The sequence below is a fragment of the Canis lupus genome, chromosome 9, assembly GCF_048164855.1.
Source record: "Canis lupus baileyi chromosome 9, mCanLup2.hap1, whole genome shotgun sequence".
Classification (NCBI taxonomy): Eukaryota; Metazoa; Chordata; class Mammalia; order Carnivora; family Canidae; genus Canis; species Canis lupus.
Window position 1 is genome coordinate 70,614,194 of NC_132846.1, and position 12,376 is coordinate 70,626,569.

The 12,376-nt window shown below is 34.3% G+C and overlaps 1 long non-coding RNA gene, 3 other non-coding genes and 2 pseudogenes across 19 annotated transcripts in view; all 6 read left to right on the forward strand.

The window, feature by feature from the left end:
• LOC140640485 (uncharacterized) overlaps positions 1–12,376 on the forward strand; it is a 106,889-nt gene that overhangs the window by 36,886 nt on the left and 57,627 nt on the right. For 13 of the 16 annotated variants that reach the window (XR_012037220.1, XR_012037228.1, XR_012037219.1 and 10 more), the window contains 4 exons: positions 3,649–3,735; positions 5,722–5,792; positions 7,191–7,267; positions 12,177–12,217. This is a non-coding gene — a long non-coding RNA (uncharacterized lncRNA). The remainder of the gene's footprint in view (positions 1–3,648; positions 3,736–5,721; positions 5,793–7,190; positions 7,268–12,176; positions 12,218–12,376) is intronic. The other 3 variants (XR_012037230.1, XR_012037231.1, XR_012037229.1) reach the window with 2 other exon arrangements.
• On the forward strand, positions 1,494–1,565 carry LOC140640762 (small nucleolar RNA SNORD113/SNORD114 family). Its single transcript, XR_012037396.1, has one exon. It is a non-coding gene; the product is annotated as a small nucleolar RNA SNORD113/SNORD114 family (small nucleolar RNA).
• On the forward strand, positions 4,404–4,478 carry LOC140640756 (small nucleolar RNA SNORD113/SNORD114 family). Its single transcript, XR_012037392.1, has one exon. It is a non-coding gene; the product is annotated as a small nucleolar RNA SNORD113/SNORD114 family (small nucleolar RNA).
• On the forward strand, positions 6,495–6,572 carry LOC140640757 (small nucleolar RNA SNORD113/SNORD114 family; annotated as a pseudogene).
• LOC140640768 (small nucleolar RNA SNORD113/SNORD114 family) lies at positions 7,869–7,941 on the forward strand. Its single transcript, XR_012037401.1, has one exon. It is a non-coding gene; the product is annotated as a small nucleolar RNA SNORD113/SNORD114 family (small nucleolar RNA).
• Positions 10,174–10,249, forward strand: LOC140640760 (small nucleolar RNA SNORD113/SNORD114 family; annotated as a pseudogene).

The window sequence follows — 12,376 nt, forward strand, 5'->3', positions numbered from 1 at the left end:
ACTTACAGAATGAAAATGCTATTGCTGATTTAATTTTTCAATAGTAATAAAGATTCTAGTTTTTACCTTTGTGGGTAAGGAGCCTAGAGATTGTAGTAAATTATAGTTAGTATTCATGTCCTTGGTTTAGATGGTTTGTTCATTATGACATTATGTCAAAGGCATAAATACTTAATACCTAAATAAAATCAAAGGATGCCATGCAGAGACCCATAATAGGAAATTAACCAAATTTTACAATTCATCTAATTTAGTGCAATTAGGGTTTATTAAAACATGGAGGACTTTTATGCATTTTTAGGGCTTTTAATGTTCTAGTTTGCCATCATGGTTAATTTAAACATTTTTTCAATGATAAAGATCTAAGCCATTAACTCTTCATATGTCAGGGGGCAAATATGAAATGGGAAGGTAGTATCAGTATCCTCATTGTGAGATACGATAGTGGTTGGTTCATCATTGTATTATATTAGTTTTCTACTGCCGTGCAACAAATTTCCCTATAACTTAGTGGTTGTTAAAAAAATTAAAAAAAAGATTTTATTTATTTATTCATGAGAGACACACAGAAAGAGAGGCAGAGACATAGGCAGAGGGAGAAGTAGGCTCCATGCAGGATCTGAAGCGAGACTGGATCCTGGGACCCCGGGATCACGCCCTGAGCCAAAGGCAGACGCTCAACCCCTGAGCCACCCAGGTGTCCCTATAACTTAGTGGTTTCAAACAAGAATAAACATTTGTTATCTGACACAGTTTCTATGGGGCAGGAATCCAGGAGTGGATGGATGGGCAGTTTGGCCTAGGTTCTCTTGGGTGGTTGGAGTCAAGATGTCAGGTGGTAAAGTGCAGTCATTTGAAAGCTTGACTGGGCTGGAGGATCTGCTTCCATGGCTCACTTTCATGGTGCTGGTTGTTGGTGGGAGACCACAATCCCTTCCTAGACCTCTCCTCATGACTTCTTGAGTATCCTCACAACATGACAGCTGACTTCGCAAAGAATAGCCAATCCAATAGAGAGGAAGATGGAAGCCTCAATGTATTTATAACCTAGACTCAGGAGTCCTATACCTTCACTTCCACGGGATTCTATTGGTCATAGAGGCCAGGCATTATTTCAAATGGGAGAGATTACACAAGGCTGGAATGCCAGAAGCCATGAATCATTGGGGGCCATCTTGGAGGCTGGCTACCTTATGTACCATCTTTAAAACATGGGGTAACTAAATGAAAGAAGGGCAAGCACGGACAAAGTATAAATATGGGGTTGATGTGAAACAAGTAGTTTGACAGTCTGTGTGTATAATGCCAAGAATCATTGTAAAAAAGTAGTTTCTTAGTTTTATGGAAAATAAGCCTACAGATATAATTTAGTAGTATTCTAGGGTCGTATTTTTGTTTTGTGATTCATGTGTATTGCCTTTCTTACTATTAGTAACTTAATGAGGGAACCAGTAAACAAAGGTATTAATGAGTAAAGGAAAGGGTACCATGTTTGGACCAATGATGAGTATCCTGGGGTGTCTGAATCAATGATTTTGATTAAACCCTATAACTCTGAGGTCAGAGACCTAGTTAATGCCTATATAGTAAATCCACCTACAGCAGAGGTTAGTAATATCCAGGATTTTGTTCTTAAGCTATGAAGGTTTATAGGTCTGGATTGTAACACTATAAGCAAATTAATAAATGAATAAATAAATATGTAAATGAACAAAGAGCTATATGTGGCCCAGTATGAGACTGTGTAATGTGCTTATTATTATTAATATTTTGTGAACCACTCAGTTCTAAAATAAATTGATTAAATCTCATATCTATCTGGGACAGGAACAGACACAGATGAGTATCAGGGAAGCAATGTGGTATTGTTCTGTATTGTCTTTAAGATGCTGGTTGCTTGTTGAAAATAAGAAAATATGATCTAGTTGGTTCTATCTGGGAGTAATGAGCATATGAACAGCTGTTAATTCCATTTAAATTTCTAATCCAGTTTGTATGTTTGTAGGTATCGATGATACTGTGAGTGAATGTATAAATACATTTATGTCTCAACCAATTATTTTGAAGAGGGTACAGCAGGATTTTCTCAACCTCTCATTACTGACATTTTGGGCTGGATAATTCATTGCTGGGAAGGCTGCCTGTACATTTTAGAATGTTTAGTAACTTCATGGCCTCTACTAGATGCCAGTATTGTCCACCCCCTTGCAGTTGTGACAATCAAAAATGTCTCTAGACATTGGTAAATGTCCTCTGGTAGCAGATTTTTTGCTTTAGTTTTAGTCTCTTTTTAAAAAAAATAAATCTAAAATCAATTTAATTAACATATAGTGTATTATGAGTTTCAGAGGTAGAACTTAGTGATTCATCAGTTGCTTATTACATCATGTGCCCTTCTTAATGCCCATCACCCAGTTACCCCCTCCCCACCCATGTCCCCTTCAGCAACCCTGAATTTGTTTCCTAGAGTTAAGCATCTCCTTTGGTTTGTCTCCCTCTTTTCATCTTATTTTACTTTTCCTGCCATTCACCTATGTTCATCTGTTTTGTTTCTTAAATTCTACGTGTGAGCGAAATCATGTGGTATTTGTCTTTCTCTGACTTTTTTTTGCTTGACATAACACCTTCTAGTTCTATCCACATTGTTACAAATGGCAAGATTTCATTATTTTTGATGGCTGAGTAATATTCCATTATAGATACACCACACACACACACACACACACACACACACACACACACACACAGAGTCTCTCTCTCTATACCTTCTTTATCCATTCATCTGTGGATGGGCGTCTAGGCTCTTTCCATAGTTTAACTATTGTGGACATTGCTGCGATAAACATTGAGGTGCATGTATCCCTTCGAATCACTATGTTTGTATCCTTTGTATAAATATCTAGTAGTGCAATTGCTGGATCACAAGGTAGCTCTATTTTTAACTTTTTGAGGACCCCCCATACTGTTTTCCAAAGGAGCTGAACCTGTTTGGATTCCCACCAACAGTGTAAGAGGGTTCCCCTTTTTCTGCATCCTCACCAACATCTGTTGTTTCCTGAGTTGTTAATTTTAGCCATCCTGACCAGTGTGAGCTGGTACCTCATTGTGATTTTGATTTGGTCATGGCATGAGGCATTACAGAGAATATAAAATAAGGATTTATTTATTTATTTATTTATTTATTTTATTTATTTATTTTTAAAAAGATTTTATTTATTTATTCATGAGAGACACACAGAGAGAAGCAGAGGGAGAAAGAAGCAGGCTCCTAGCAGGGAGCCTGATGCAGGACTCAATCCCAGGACCCCTGGATCATGACCCCTGCCAAAGGCAGATGCTCAACTGTTGAGCCACTCAGGTGTCCCAATAAGGATTTAAATGTATCCAATTCTGCAAAAGTAACATCTGTTAAAATTACTTTTTATTCTGTTAAAACTATTAAAATATAAAGATTTTTGATAGATACTGTTTTTATTCTTTTTTTGATACTGTTTTTATTCTTATGAGGTTTATTGGACAATGGTTAGTACATTATTTAAAAGTGAAAGTAAATATTAGACTAAGAAGTGCCAAAGTTTATTACTATCTAGTTCTACATGATTAACATACATTAAAAAACCTAGGTTAATTCTACATTTTCCTTCACAGAATGACCATAAAACAGCAAACTTACTCATTTTCTATGAAACAACATCTTGACAGTTAGCTCTGTGTGTAAAGAACATAGAGACAAATGTAAGTAAGATTCAGAGTTCCCAACCTTGGGTGGGATGCTTTTGTTCACAAGTGTTCAGTGGTGTATTGAAAGAATCATTGTCTATAAAAGAAATAAAAATCTCCATATAAGGGCCAGTGATGGGAATATGTTATCAATCAAAAATTATTTTTAATCCAATTGGGCACAACTGAAGTGATTAAAAAAATAGTCATTTCATTCATTTTCAGAATTACCTAATATTACACTTTATTTTCCTCCACAGAGGACTCAAACATTTCCATATTGGTGTAGTACTGGCTGACAACTGTTTTGTGTGGCAGCCTGTAAGCAAATGGAAGACTTTGTTTTGAGATGTGATTAAGGTGGTGGTTTCATAACCTTCCATTGAACCATCTTTAAGACATGGGCAAATAAAATAAAATAAAGCCACAGAAGGACCCATGGTGAATGTGGTTTGGAATGAGGCATGGATAATAAGTGATCAGATGTATTCTCTGAGGTCCATTGTAAAAGGAGATCTAATCTATTTGCTCTTTAGGGAAAGAGCCACTAGTGGGAGGATAGTGTTCTTGGAATTTTATGATTGTATTGTTATTCATGGATCGATGGATGAATAAATAAATAGATAAATAAATAAATAAATAAATAAATAAATAAATAAGACATTAAGGAAGAAAAACGTGCCTGGACCAATGATGAGTACCATGGGGTATCTGAAACAGGAGTTTTGATTAAACCCATATGCAACTCTGAGGTCCATTACAGAGAGACACGTAGTTATTCCCTCTGTGGGAACGGAGCACATGGTGCCGTGTGCTTGGGCTATTGTGGTTCTTAGTGATGGACTGTATTTTATTCTAAAATTGACCCACAAATTAAAAAAATGCACTAATGAATGAAAAAAAGAGGACAAATTATACACTTATTATTAAGGAATGTAATGCAACATGGAGTCGTATTATTAAAATTTGTCTGAAACTCTTACTCCAATAAATTAATAGTAAATTAAAGGGCTATCTGGTTATTTGTACATAATACCCAGGAGTGTTTGTTGGTGGTGGGTTGTCAACTGATTCTTTTATTAAGGAAATGGCAACACATTTACTCTATAATAGTTAGTTAAATAACCACAGAATTGAGAGACAGGCAGAGACCAATGATGAGAATGATTTATATGACTACACTCATCATTAATCCAATCTTTTTAAACCAATTTTATTCAAACAATAAAAAAAGAGGCAAGTCTGTTATTGATGGTAATGGCTATGGTCAGACATAAATTTTGTTCACTATTCTTGTCTGGTGGATAAGATCACAGTTACTAGTGTCTTTGTATAAGAGAAAGTATAGTTTTATATATCAATCTATTTTTAAAAAGTAAGCAAATCATGGACCAATTAGGAACACATGTTTAAATATGAGGACTTTTGATTCATCTTAGTTTTCCAATGACAAATATTCTAGGAAATTTTAGGCTCTTCTGTTTTTTGAAAGATGCATCTGGACCTTTCCAAATTGTGGTATTTTGGTTCTGGGTTGATGTTTAACCTTTTCGAGTTTTCTTTAGAAAGATGGTATTGTTATTCCCTGAATAATAAAAACAACCAGTAAGTGAGTGAATCCATAAATCCATAAATCCATGTAGTGGAGGATTGGGAGATTGGATCAGAAAACTAAATTAAATACATTAAATTTAACACATAGAAGTCTAATAAAAAGGTGATGATAGCTCCCTCTAGGTAGGTAGCAAGTAAAGTCAGATGTCTCTATTTGGTAATTTTTATTTAATTTTGTGCTGAGCAAGAAATTCAATAGTATTCAAATTATTTAGTAAAAATTTTACTAAGTAAGAGAGTACCATCCTGGGAAAATGATAAGAATGTGATATGAAATAGAACTTCTGATTAACTGGTCCTTTCACTAGTTTCAGTTTAGGAAAGCGAATTCTGTTTTCACTGTTTTTACAAATTGACTTCCCTCCCCACTTTTTCCTTTGTTTATAGAGCTGATTTAATCATCCTATAATTGTGAGACCTGGCTGTTAATTCTGAGACTGAGAAGCATAAAAACTGATGTAAGTAAATATCAATGTTTGTGTTCTAAGATGGAGGTTATTTATGGAAGCCCACTAAATTATTTCAATAAAATAAATAGTTAAGTAATATATGAAATTAAAGAGTGTCAGTCCTGAGCTCCGTGATTGAAATGTGTCATGAATTAAAATTTGTATTTACTTTAATGCATCCCAACTAAGGACCACCACTAAGGTGAGGGGGAGGAGGCATTTCACATATTCTCAAAGCAGTGTATCCTCCCATTTAATACATTTTTCCACCTTTGCTTAATACATTCCTTTACTGATAAAAATTTCAGTTATTAACCCTTTGAGGCTAGAACATCTTGAAGGATGGCAGAGGTCAGTTTTGTCACTTGTGGGTTAAGATGATAGGTTTGTGGTTGTTGATGACACCAGCTTTAATGTATAGGCAAGTCAAGTGAAAAAAAAGCAGGTGGATGCCAGTCACAAGTAAGGGATTGATATGAAGCAAGCGTGCTGATTAATCCCTATGGCAAAACAGAAGTTCATTGTGAAAAGTGAGTGACTATTTGCTCTCCATAAAGGGGGCAATGAACAGATCTTGGTTGTCTTTCAGACTTTTGTTCTCAGTTTTGTGTCATTAAAGGTTATTGATTGTATAATTACTATTCATGAGTCCATGAATGAATGAATCCATTCAAGAAGGCCTAAGTGAATGAAGAACTAGCAAGCTGTGCCTGGATCAATGATGAGTATTGGTGGAGGTATCTGAATCAACACCTTTGATGAAGCCCTCTGTGTAACTCTGAGGTCCATTACAGAGCAGGAATTGGTCGATATTCTCTGTAGAAATTAGCTAATAGTAGAAGTTAGGAAAATTCAATAAACTTGCCCCAGGCTTTTGTGGTTCATGGATATGGATTGTATTATTTCAAGTGAATCAATGTGTGAATAAATAAAGAAATGAATACATGAAACACCAAAAGCCTCCTTGTGGGGCGATTAGCAGAGTGCAGTAAACACTATTAATATCAATACAATCCTGAAGGAAAATGGAAAGGCTTACTCTGTAATCCCCCTTTTTGTGGAACATATTAGTGTGTACAGCTAAGAGGCAGTGTTTCGAGTTTCTGTAGTTTGATGGGTTTTTTTAAACTACGGAAAAGGAAAGTGTTTTCATCAGTCAATAATCTGTTAGATAACCATCTCTTTAATAAGTGTTGATACAGGTAGATATTTGTAACCATTATAGATCTTAACTTTGGACTAGGTGATGAACTTAATAGTATTTATTATATTACTTATCACTAAGAATTCTGTCCTGGATTAATAAAGAATTGCATCTTTGAGCCAAAGTTCTTATTGGTATCTAGCTTTGTCCAACAGCCATTAAAAAATTCTAAATGTAGTCTAAATCTGCTTTTTCCTACCCAGAGTGAACAATAGCATGGCTGACTCAATCGTTTAGTAAGAATTATTGTAGTCAACCAGGAGCATGAAGACTAATATAAGTAAGTCCCTTAGTTCACATTCTTTGTTTGGATGGCTTGTTCATGGGTGCTATCTGAAGATACCAAAGTAAATAATTGTGTACTACACACACAAAATAAATAAAACACTCCAAGTGTGGACTGATATGGGAATGTGTTATAAACCAAAAACTACGTTTAATCTAAAGCAGTACAGTGGAGGTAATTTTAAAAGAAGATAGAAGTTACTTAATTTATTTTCAGAGCAGTTTAGTATTCTTTATTTTTTTACCATGGTTGATTTAAGCATTCCCATATGGATAGAGGTAGCTGATAGCTCTTTGGGAGCAGCCCAGAGGTGATTGAAGATGGTGGTTTCATTATTTTTCATTGAACCATCTTTGACATATGGACAAATTAAATAAGAGAGGGCCACACAGGAAGCAGTGCTAAATGTGGGTTTGATACAAAGCAGGGAAGTTGACCCATCCACATATGCAGCTTTGAGTGTCTTTGTAAAAAATGAGTTTGTTAGCTTTATAGGAGAAAAGCCTAACATTCAAGGATCTTGTTTTTGGAATTTTGTGATTGTATTATTATTTGTGAATCAGAAAATTAATCAATAAACAAAAATTTCCTAGCATGGACCAATGATGAATGTCATGGGGTTTCTGAAACAAGAATTTTGATTAAACCCATCTGCAACTGAGGTCCATTACAAAGAAACACCTCATTATTCTCTTTGTGGGAAATGAGCCTACAGCATCTTATTCGTGGGCTTTTGTGGTTTGGGGTATGAATTGCATTATTATAATACAATTAGCCCATGAATAAAGAAATATATCAATGAATAAAGAATAAGAGAGATAAGGATGCACTACTTTTAAGGCATATAATGGAACGTGAGTAGTTATTAAAAACAATTTTGAGGTATTTATTCCCAATAAATTAATAGCCAAGGCTTTTATCACTTTGTTAAGGGGCATATGGTCAACTGTGCATAAGAGTCAGTGTTTTGTTTTATGTTGAGGCATATTGCCAATTGATCATTTTATTAAGGAAAGGGAAATACATTTACATAAGTAGTTGATTGAATAAACTATGTAATTGAGAGGGAGAGCATGGAGCAATGATGATAATGTTTTATACAACCACACTCATGATTAATGCAATCTCTTTATGCAGTTTTATGTAAGCAAACAGATATTAAAGAATCAGTTTGCTATTCTTTTGGGTAATGACATAAGGACAAATGTAAATATTATTCAAGGTACTTATCTGGTGTGGGTGGGCTGACATATATTGAAGTATAATTATAAGTGAGCAAATGCATTTGCATTTATATCAGTTTTTTAAAAATCCCACAATGCATGAAAGGAAAGCATGCAGTTGGATGTAAAGATCATGATGTTTTACACGACTGATATCCATAAGAAGACAAAAAGCTCTAGGCCTTTCTAATGATGCACGCAGACATTTGTAAATAATAAGTTTTTTGCTTCTGTTTTGATGGTTGTTTAATTTTTGGAATTCTTTTAGAAAAATGAAGGGATATCCTTATTATCCCATGAGTAATTAAACAGAACAATTAGTGAGTGAATAATAAATTTATTAAGTAGGGTCAAGCTTGGATCATTGGTGAGATTGTGTCCTGAATTGAATCTCCCAGGTATCCAATTCTGCACAAATAAAATTCAACAGAAAAGATGATCCTGGCTTTTATCTACATGGGTAGCAAGTCCAGACAGATATTCCTAATAATTATAATTATCTTCCTTCTTTTTAATGCTAAGTTCAGTGGTGTTCATTATATTATTTAAAATAAAAAATTGCACAGATTAGTAAATATAAAGTAGAGTTCTCTCTTCCGAATGTTTAAAAAGTATGCAAACTAAGTTTTATGGCTACTAGATTTTTGATCATTTAAAATAGTTAAATGTAGACTGATTCTTTTTAAAGCTTGCTTTTTACTCCTCAGAATGAGCACAATCTACTAGATTTGGTTTTTATCTCATGGTGAAGATCTTGCCTTTTATCTCTTTGGGTAAAGAGAGAGGAGATCAATGAAAGCAATAATTAGTGTTCATGTATTGCTTGGGGGCTTGGTCATGGGTACTCACTGAAATGTTTTGAAAGAATAAATGGCTGCATACATGAACAATTCAAAGATGGTCATGCATTGACCAATGATTAAAATATGTTATGAATTCAGAATTATGATTAATCCATTTCAGCATTACTGAATTTATTGGAATGAAAGATGAAAATCATTTCAATCATCTTTAAAACATTTTAATATTCCATTTTATTTTTGTTCCATGGTGGATTTAAGCACTTGTCCATTGGTTGACATCATTACAGACTATGAACTCATTGAAGAAACATAACATAAGAAAATGGGAAATTTTGCTTTTTCCTTAATCATGGCACACAGTGGTAGTTCACTCTACCATCTTTAAAACACGGATGTCGGGATCCCTGGGTGGCGCAGCGGTTTGGCGCCTGCCTTTGGCCCAGGGCGCGATCCTGGAGACTCGGGATCGAATCCCACATCGGGCTCCCGGTGCATGGAGCCTGCTTCTCCCTCTGCCTGTGTCTCTGCGCCTCTCTCTCTCTCTCTCTCTGTGACTATCATAAATAAATAAAAATTAAAAAAAAATTAAAAAAAAAAAACACAGATGTCAAATGAAAGAGGCCCAAGCAGGGACCAATGACTAATGGAATTAAGATGATGCAAGGAAATGGATTAATTCATATTTACAATGCTGGGGTACATTGCACAGAGAGAGTCAGTTCTGTAGCTCTGTAGTAAGTCACTTTCTTGGACATACTCCTATTTTCAAGGGCCTTTGTTTTATTTTCCTAATTCGTGCATGTTGACTGAATTATTAATGAATCAGTGAATAAGTCAGAACAATATATTAAATGAAGGCACAGAATACCAAGTCTGGATCAATGATGAGTGTGCGTGGGGCATCTGAATAAAATTTTTGATTAAACCCAGTCTGTAACTCTGAGGTCCATTGCATCTATGGGAAATGTGCTTATGGATAAAATTAGAAATATTCAAGGACCATAGTCTTGATTTGTGCTGTTGTTATTGTTTTATTGTTCACAACTATGAATAAGTAAAGAAAGGGCTATACCTTATCTAATCATGAAAAGAGCTAATGAATCCAGGATTATTAATATATTTCTGGAATTTTGAATTAAAATAAAGTAGACTAAGGCTGCTCCTTCTTTGGGAACATATGATAGATATATGTGAACATCAATATTGTTTTGAGGTGGTAGTGAATTGATGGCATGTATTATTTTCAAAAAGGACAAAAAACTTACATAATTGCATAGTAATCAGCAATACTTAGTAGAATACATATACCAATAATAATCTAACAAATCATGATAAACCCATTAATATAAAATGATTTTTTAAAAGATTTTATTTATTCATTCATGAGAAACACAGAGAGCGGCAGAGACACAGGCAGAGGGAGAAACAGGCTCCATGCTGGGGGCCTGACGTGGGACTCGATCGGGGATCTGCAGGATCATGCCTTGGGCCAAAGGCAGTGCTAAATTGCTGAGCCACCCGGGCTGCCCAGTATAAAATGATTTTAATAAATAAAAATTTAATACAATCAGTGTTAAAAAATAAAGTAAATTATTAAATAATTATTGAAACTTAGGAAAGGCCGAAGCATGAACATTAGAAGAGTGAGTATAGTAATTATGTTCATTGACTTTTCTTTCAAAGAAAAATGTAAAAATAGGTAAATAACTAAAAATGAAAGAAAAATGTAAATGTATTTTGTTGATGATTTCTGAAAGTGAAAAGCCAATGGATACTTGTAGTATCACTCAGCCTTCTTGTGAAGTATCCTTAGAGCTCACCATTATTGATGCTATTATTATTAGTGAGTAAAAAAAATTTTATATTTCAATCCATTATTGAAAAGAATGTAAATCATGGGTCAGTGAGAAGCATGTATAATGTATGAAGGAGTGTGATTAACCCTGTTCTTTTTTTTAAATTTTAACTTTATTTTTTATTTATTTATTTTTTTGTATCTTTTTTTATTGGAGTTCAATTTGCCAACATGTAGTATAACATCCAGTGCTAAAAAAAAAAAAAAAAAAAAAAATCCTGTTTGTGCTTTCAAAGTCCACTTAAATAAAAAAGATCTAGGCTCCTCCTTTGGGGAAGGGAATGGGAGAATACCCCCATTCTCTCTAGTACACCTTACTGTTAACATTTAAATTCAAATTAATTAAAAATAAAAGATCACTTCCTTAGTAACACTAGCCACATTTTAAGCCAAATGTGGCCAGTGGCTACCATATTGAATAGTGCTAATAGAGGATATTTCCATTACTGCAGAAAGTTCCATCAGTGCAAACAATGCTGAGATAGGAAGTTGCATGTAATAGTATTCAGTTTTGAGTAGTTGATAACCATTTTGTGTTTTCTGTAGAAAAAAAGAGCAGATAATTAAATTATCCTTAGAGTTGCTTAAAAAGTGAATAAATAAATGAGTCAACAAATCGATAAACACATGTATGAAAGTACAGTGTGGCTCATTGGTCAGGTTGTTTTATGAAATAAGAATTTAAATTCATTCCATTTTGCTAAAGTTTTCCCACTGAAATATTATCTGGACTTTTTACTTTTTGGTAGGTTATATAGTCAGATATCAATAATAGTTTTAGTTCTTTTTGTGTTGGGTGTGTAGATTATAAAGGTCTTCTTTATGTTATTTCACACTGAAAATTGAGTAATTCAGTAGATGAAAAGGATAGCACTGTTGTATTGATGAAAATGTGACACGGACCAATATTTATGATTAATCTAATGCAGAACTAACTTTTATTTAAAAATCTAAATTTATACTTTTCACTCTTTTAAAAATCTACTTTATCCTCCTGGATGAATACTCCACATTGGATTCAGCTATTATCCAATGAAGAAGATCTTGACTGTTACTTCTGTGGGTAAGAACCAATGTAACAGTCAGAGTTTGTCCTCATTTGTATGGTTTGTCCATGTGTGGTCACTAAAGTCATTGAATAGAACAAAAGCCTATATACACAAAAATAAAATCTAGGAACATCAAATATGGACCAATAGTGGGAATGTGTTTTGGGCCAAGA